This window comes from Hippopotamus amphibius, chromosome 14 (assembly GCF_030028045.1).
Source record: "Hippopotamus amphibius kiboko isolate mHipAmp2 chromosome 14, mHipAmp2.hap2, whole genome shotgun sequence".
In the NCBI taxonomy this organism is placed as follows: Eukaryota; Metazoa; Chordata; class Mammalia; order Artiodactyla; family Hippopotamidae; genus Hippopotamus; species Hippopotamus amphibius.
In genome coordinates, this window is record NC_080199.1 from 66917937 (window position 1) to 66925716 (window position 7780).

Below are 7780 nucleotides of genomic sequence, written 5' to 3' on the forward strand. Positions count from 1 at the left end.
TATTTAATATTATATATAAATATCATGAATAGTTTCCAATGGTATTACTGTATTTTTGTATAATATACTTTTATACTGAAACTCTATTATTTCCTTTTTGTTTTCTGCTTTTGGTTTTATAAAGAATGCTATGATGAATATCCTTGTACAGAAAACTTTGTTCACATCCCTGATTACTTCCATTGAATAAATCCCTAGAAATGGAGATAACTGGGTGAAAGGAGATATTTAAGACTTTTGCGAATATTACCAGTGTCCCTCCAGAAAGACTGACTCCCTTTACATTTATACCTGACCTAAGAGGGTCTGTGTCTTGCATCTTTGCCAACTCTGGGTATCATCTTTTAATTTTAATCTTTGGTATTTTGATGGATGAAACAGCATCTTATATTTCATGCTTACATTGTATTGTATACTTAGATTATTTTGCATCTATGATTCCTAGTGAGTTTAAAAACACATAGAACATTTAAATTCCTTTTATACGAATTTTTATTCCTCTATGAGTACTTTTTTTCTTATTGAATTGCAAAGACCCTTACATATTAAGCTTGACACTGTATCTGCTGTACATATTAACAATGACTTTTTTCCCCTGCTTGACAGAAATTCCTGGAGCTCCTACTAAGATGAGAAGCAACCGCTCCAAATTAATTACCAAAATTTGGGTTGATTCGAACACAAGCAATTGAACAAATTTTCATCTCTTTCTATGTGCCAAGAGCCACACTGGGTACAGAGTGAGAACACATAGCCCCTGTGCTCCAGTCACACTCAAGACACAGGGGGATGCAAGTACATAAACAGCTAATTAAGAAATCGTGCTAAGGCTTGAGACATTGACATGCTGTGTGGCTTCCCAAGGGAAGTGAGGGCAACCGGTGCTGTTACTGAGTTCCCTTCCAAACCTTATTTTGCTCTGAAGATAGACTCACATACACACCACACAGACATCACACAGATAGACATACCACACACACACACACACACACACGCACACACACACATGCGCCCTCCCTTCACATATTCTTTTTACAGATGTTTGCAGAAAAGGCATCATGGTAGGTGAAGATGGAAACAGGGGACAAGGCAGGTCTGTTAGAGTCATTATTTTCCTCTTGTAGTCCCTTTGGAATTCGTGTTCCAGAAACATTGTTCATGCAAATACAGCTCTTTGCTTCCCAAGTTCTCTCTGGCCTCCTGCCACGCTAATCGCAGAGGAACACAGGCCAGGCTCAGCTGTGAGATAATCATTCCACGTCCCACTGACTTCCGTGGAATTTCCAAAGAAGTGAACAAAGGGCACAGCTTGGCTAGTTGGCAGAGCAAAAAATAATAACAATAAAACTTGTTTCAGACAAAATGATAAAATGGAGGTGTCTCTGTCAAAATAAGAAACACAAATACTTTCTAGGGTTATAATAAGATAACCATTTAGTGTTCAGAAGATAAGCAGTATTTGTCTCTGGAAAAGGGATAGACACCTCCTTTTCTGATATTTTCTGGCCTTTTCAAAGGTAACTTCATTTACACAGAAAATAGAATATATTCATAAAGGTTAAGTGACACAGAAAATCAAAAGCAACAAGGGAACTGAATCCAAATATTAGGATCTTTGGCCTAGTGCTCATCTCATGCACCATGTTGCCTTCCCACTTAAGTCTACTTGATTTGCAAACCACTTACTCAAGAAGAGGTGTGTGGGCCAGATAGGGGTATATTAGGTAGATGCTAGAAGAAGGTAAGTGACAGGTAGGGGATTCAGTGTGGCCTGGAGGGGACAGTCCACAACAGGTCATGGCAGAGATCGTGATGTCCTAGGTCAGGCAGGCCTCTGTCACCATCATCACCACCATCATCACCACAATCATCATCATCATCATCATCACCACCATCATCACCACCACCATCAGCATCATCGCTACTATCATCACCATCATCATCACCACCATCATCACCACCATCAGCATCACCACCATCACCACCACCATCATCACCACCATCGGCATCATCACTATTATCATCACTGCCACCACCACCATCAGCATCATCATCATCATCACCTGCACTGCCACAGCCTCCCGACAACTGACAGTTGTAAACTTATTCTCAGATCATCCTCACACAGACGCCAAGGTGACATTTGTAAAACTCTTACTTGACCGGGTCACCCCTTGCTTAAAACCTACTACCTATATTATTTAGTTTAAACTAATTGACATGGGTCTGTCTCTGCCTAACTCTCCAGCCCCCTTTCCATTGCCCCTGCCTTGAACATGTTTAGTTCATCCTTTTAGGAGACCTCCCTTATTCCCTTTAGCTGGATTAAGTGCCCATGTTTGGAGCTCCTATATATTACTCTAATACTGTACTTAAATTTTATTAATATTTTCTGGAAATCAAAGTCTTATTTTTGTGTTTGACTCTAGGCACTCAGGACATGTTTGTTAGGAAAAGCCACTGAATTTGGTAGTTAAGAGCATCAGACTGTGACATCACATCTCTGGGTTTGCATCACAGTCCAGATACTTGTTAACTGTATGACTTCGTGTAAGTTACTTAACCTTTCTGTTCCTCAGTTTTCCTGTCTATAAAATGGGACTAATAATAGTCTATAGTGTTTGGGGGAGGGATAAATGAGTTTATATATAAAGCACTTAAAAGAGCGGCTGGCAAATCCATGCTATATAAGCTATAGAAATATTTGCTATTGTGATTGCGATTAAAGAGACATATAGGGGTTCCCTGGTGGTGCAGTGATTAAGAATCCACCTGCCAATGCAGGGGACATGGGTTCGATCCCTGCTCAGGGAAGATCCCACATGCCGTGGAGCAACTAAGCCTGTGTGCCATAACTACTGAGCCTGCGCTCTAGAGCCTGTGAGCCACAGCTACTGAAGACCCGGCACCTAGAGCCAGTGCTCCGCAACAAGAGAAGCCACAGCAATGAGAAGCCTGCGTACGGTAATGAAGAGTAGACCCCGCTGGCCGCAACTAGAGAAAGTCCGTGCTCAGCAACAAAGACCCAATGCAGCCAATAAATGAATAAATAAATATTAATAAAATTTTTTAAAAAGGGCACATATAACAGGTACCTGACCTCAAGGAGCATTAAAAGAACTACTAGAAAGACAAAGAATATATGTAACAAAAAAGGAAAATTCATAATTGAATTCAAACTACATTAGCACTAAACATACAGACTAGTAGATAAGAAATCTTTCTGCACTTCAGCAAAGGGGCAGACCAGTTCAGGTCCAAGGGTGTAGAACATCAAAAAATTCATGGGGGTAATGGATGGATGAGCAAGATTTGGGGTCTGTGCTCTCAATCAGGCTTCATGGGCATTTGGCACAGAGCAGGCGTCTGTCCTCTGTCGTGTGGAGCCGTCCGTGCATCAAAGCATTGCAGACCACTCACAGCTCCAGCCTCCGGGTGGTGACTGCCAGGAGCACCCCCATTGAGACAACCAGAAAAGCTGTACCCGTTTCCGAACATCTCCTAGGAGAGTGGTACTATACCTGCTTAAGAACCTTGCAGGTGGAAAAGAGTAGAAATGGACATTCCAGGCAAGAACAGCATGACCAAAAGGATGGCTACCAGAAGGCCCATAAAGGGTTTGGATCAGGGTGTAGGGGGAGGTGTAGCAGAGATACAATTCTCATAAAGATACCAGGGACCAGAATGTGAAGAACCTTGATGATGGATTGAGAAATTAGATTGGCATGCTGCGCACATTCTCTTCTTATGTTTCAGTTGCTGGAACTGAGTGGAAGGAATATAAGCCTTACAGTCAAACAACCATGGGTTTGAATTCTACGTCTACCTTTTTCATGGTGTATGTCATTTCACCTCTCTCATCATCCATAAAAGAATTATATAAATGGATCAATGTGAAGAATTAAGAGGTACATTTGTTAAAGCTCTTAGTAAAGTGTCTGCAATATATGACGTGCACCAAAAATGTGAGTTTGCTTTTTGCCGTTCCTCTCTGTCTGCCATCACTCCAGGTTAATGGCTTGCACCTGGATAACTTTCCACTTCAGTTTATTTTTAACTCTAAACACACCTAATTATCAAGTTTAGAGACTGGGAAAGGATGTATTCTGCTCAGAGTGTCTGCAACAAATTATAGTTTCAAGGCTCAACGGTACCTTCCTAGGGGGTGCTGCTCTTAAGAGGGCCACTTCAGCGTGGTTTATTTAGAACACTCATAACAAAGCATCCGGGAAAGGCAATTATCCTGCGCCTTGAATCTGGTAAGAGGAAGAAAACGATTACTTTGGCAGGCAGAATGGATGTTCTTTTTAATATAAGGCCTATCATATATTTTTTTTTTAATTTCACTGAAAAGAAAACCTTTAGAGACAGATTTTTAAAACCTTCTATTTTGAGGTCTCTTCAACAAGCAGAAATGTACCTATAATTGGCTCTGCGGCTTCCATTTCCCATTTAATATGAAGCCTCCACCTTAACTGCTTCTCCCAGCTTACAGTTTGTTCTTTTAGAGGATTCTTTGGGTGCCCACACTCTTGTATCAAATGGGTAGTTGAATGATGGGTACAGCTTTTCCCGTCTTTGTAAGCAGTGTAGACAATGGAAAGCAACCTGGCTACTGAAAAGAAAAACAGAAAACAAAAAACAACTCTTCATTTGTTTGAATGATACGATTGTATCCAACAAAATGTCCAAGGCTAAGTCTCACAAACATAACCTTTCAGCCACTGTCAGAACCTTGAGCTTTTGACTGGGGACTAATCTTTAAGGTGTCTGAATTACTAGCTGGAAATTTCGTGCCTTTCAGCTGCCTACCTTTAGGGTTTTGCTCTGCTCTATGTGTTTCCAGGGGAGGGTGTAAAGGAAAGAGAAACTCAGAGTGTTATTTGCAGGACTGGGCAATGGATTATTGGGAGAGGTTAAAGTGAAATTTGGGGATTAATAATGCCTTTCATTTTCCCTTCTATTTAATCCAATTCATTCAATTGACTTGTTTAAAATTATGGAGATTTGTTCATAAATTTCTTATTGGATTTGTGAATTGTATTCACACATGCAAAGATTATTTTTAGGACACATTTTTGTAATTCTTGTATTTCATCTATAGCCTTATCTGGGAAGCATGAGATGGGCTGTTATAAATTGAATTGTGTCTCCCCTGAAAAAACAAAGATATGTCAAAATCCTAACCTCTGGTACTTCAGAAGGTGACATTATTCAGAAACTGAAACTGTCATATGGAGTGAAGTAAGTCAGAAAGAGAAAAACAAATATTGTATATTAACACATACATGTGGAATCTAGAAAAATTGTATAGATGATCTTATTTGCAAAACAGAAATAGAGACATAGACATAGAGAACAAATGTATGGACACCAAGGGGGGAAAGGAGTGGGGATGAATTGGGAGGTTGGGATTGACATGTATACACTATTGATACTATGTGTAAAGTAGATAGCTATAATGAGAACCTACTGTATAGCTCAAGGAACTCTACTCATTGCTCTGTGGGGACCTAAATGGGAAGGAAATTCAAAAAACAGGGGATATATGTATATGTATAGCTGATTCACTTTGCTGTATAGTGGAAACTAACACAACGTTGTAAAGCAACTACACTCTAATCAAAATTAAAAAAAAAGAAATGGGTCATTGTAGATGTAATGAGTCAAGATGAAATCATTAAGGTGGGTCTTAATCCAATATGACTGATATAAAAAGGAAAAATCTAAACAAAGAGACAGATACACAGAGAAAAGAAAATGTGAAGAGGTACAGGGAGGAGACTGCCATCTCTAAGCCAGGGAAAGAGGTCCAGAGTATATCTTTCCTTCAGTCATCACAAGGAACCAACCCTGCTGATACCTTGATTTCCAAGCTCCAGAATCGTCAGACAATAAATTTCTATTGTATAAGCCACTTAGGTTCTGGTACTTTGTTAGCAGCAGCCTTAGGAAACTAACGCATAGGCTTACACTTTAAAATTGCTGTTTCTTCCTTTAGACAACATATTGTTTCACTGACATTAACTTTGTTACTCTAGATATTTATTATAAGAACAATTTCAGTTGAAAGATTAGTAAGAAGACACTGTTATTATACTTATATTTTCAGTGAGGTTTCTAAAAAGCAAAATTATGTGCCAACATCTGTATCTGTCCTTACGGATACCACCCTATACTATATTCAGCCTATTTAAGCTGAAGATTCCCGACGTGGTTATTTAGTTCCCACCAGGAAGCATTGAACAAATGGGTTCTTGACTTTGGATTTCCTCCTGCTTCTTGGCTGGGACAGTAGTTGTGTCAAATTAAATATCGGATTTCTGAACACCCCTAGTCACACCTACACCAATTTACCCATCTCTTGCCAAATCATACCCCAAAATACCCACCATACCTTGACCTTTTTATTACCTGTGTGATTCCTGATTCCTGACCAGTTTTCCAGGTTAGGATTTTGAATTGCATCTTAATTCCTGAATTCTAAGCTCTACCTATTTTTGTCCCTCTCCTTTCTTTGGTTACTACCTTGCTTCCTTGCCGTTTGCTTTATGTACAGCTTTTTATCTATACTTTATCTCCAGATTCATCGACCTTGGCCTCAGAGATCCTCTTACTCTTTAGTAGACACCATTTAAACAATCAGTGTAGGCTAACTGTGAGTAGGAAGAAGTGATGGAGTTTGTCAAGCCTTAAACAGGAAATGAGAATGTCCAGTGAGACATATGAAAAATGATGGGGTTAGAAACTGTGGCCAACACACCCTGCTCCCAAGCCTTGGCGCGTGGACCTTAACTCTGAAAAGCAGTGAGTAGGTCTAATTCATCTTTGTGCCCTTGGTAAATAAATGCCCAAATAAAGGAATGCAAGAATTATACAGAGATAGATCTCAAGCAGCATGAAGTATGAATGCAACTGTAGAGTCTTCTATTCATACCACCCTCCTTTCTTACTGGTGTTAAGATATAGGGGAGGGTCACAGATCGGTTAGGATGAATAACAAAGAAGAAAGCGGAGAGAGAGGCCAAAGAAAGGTGGCATAGTGGGAGGTATCAGCTTTCTGGATTTTGAACTCGACTAACTTCCCAGGGGCCCAGTCAGCTGTATAGTGCTTCCTGGGGCTTCCTAGGAAGGGCTTGAGGTACACATACCATCACTGCTTATTAGCTGTGTAACCTCGGGAAAATTACCAAATCCTTTGAACATTCCAGCTTCTTAAAGTTTGTGAAAAAAGTCTTGATCTCGTAGACTATAATGAGGGTTAAATAAGAGTGTAAAACATAAAACAATGTGCCTGATACAAAGTAAAAGCTCAATAAATATCAGGTGTTCCTGTGCGCTATCTTTTTCAGGAAGAAAGAAGTTAATAGTGATTACTCCTTTATAAGACTTTAGGTTTAAGGCTCAATGTGTCAGGTGTATCCCTCCCACATACCAAAAAAAACAAAAAAACAAAAAACAAAAATCCAAAAAAACAAACAAAAAAAAACCAATAAATAATTTACTTATTCAACAAATAAAGCATCTTCTAACACTATGCCAAAACTGAAAATGTTGAGAAAAATAGTCTAGCAGGTAATATGGATTTATGGCAGAGGTTATAAAGGATGAAGACCTCTAAGGCTCACTCATTTATTTAGTCATTGTCTCCTATGTGTTATTTCTATGTAATGTGCACACCTAAGGATAATTTTAAAATCCCCAATCTGTCCAACACATTTAGAAAATCACAGAAGCCAGCATCTCACTTAAAACGTCAAAATGTTTGTGGCACTGACAA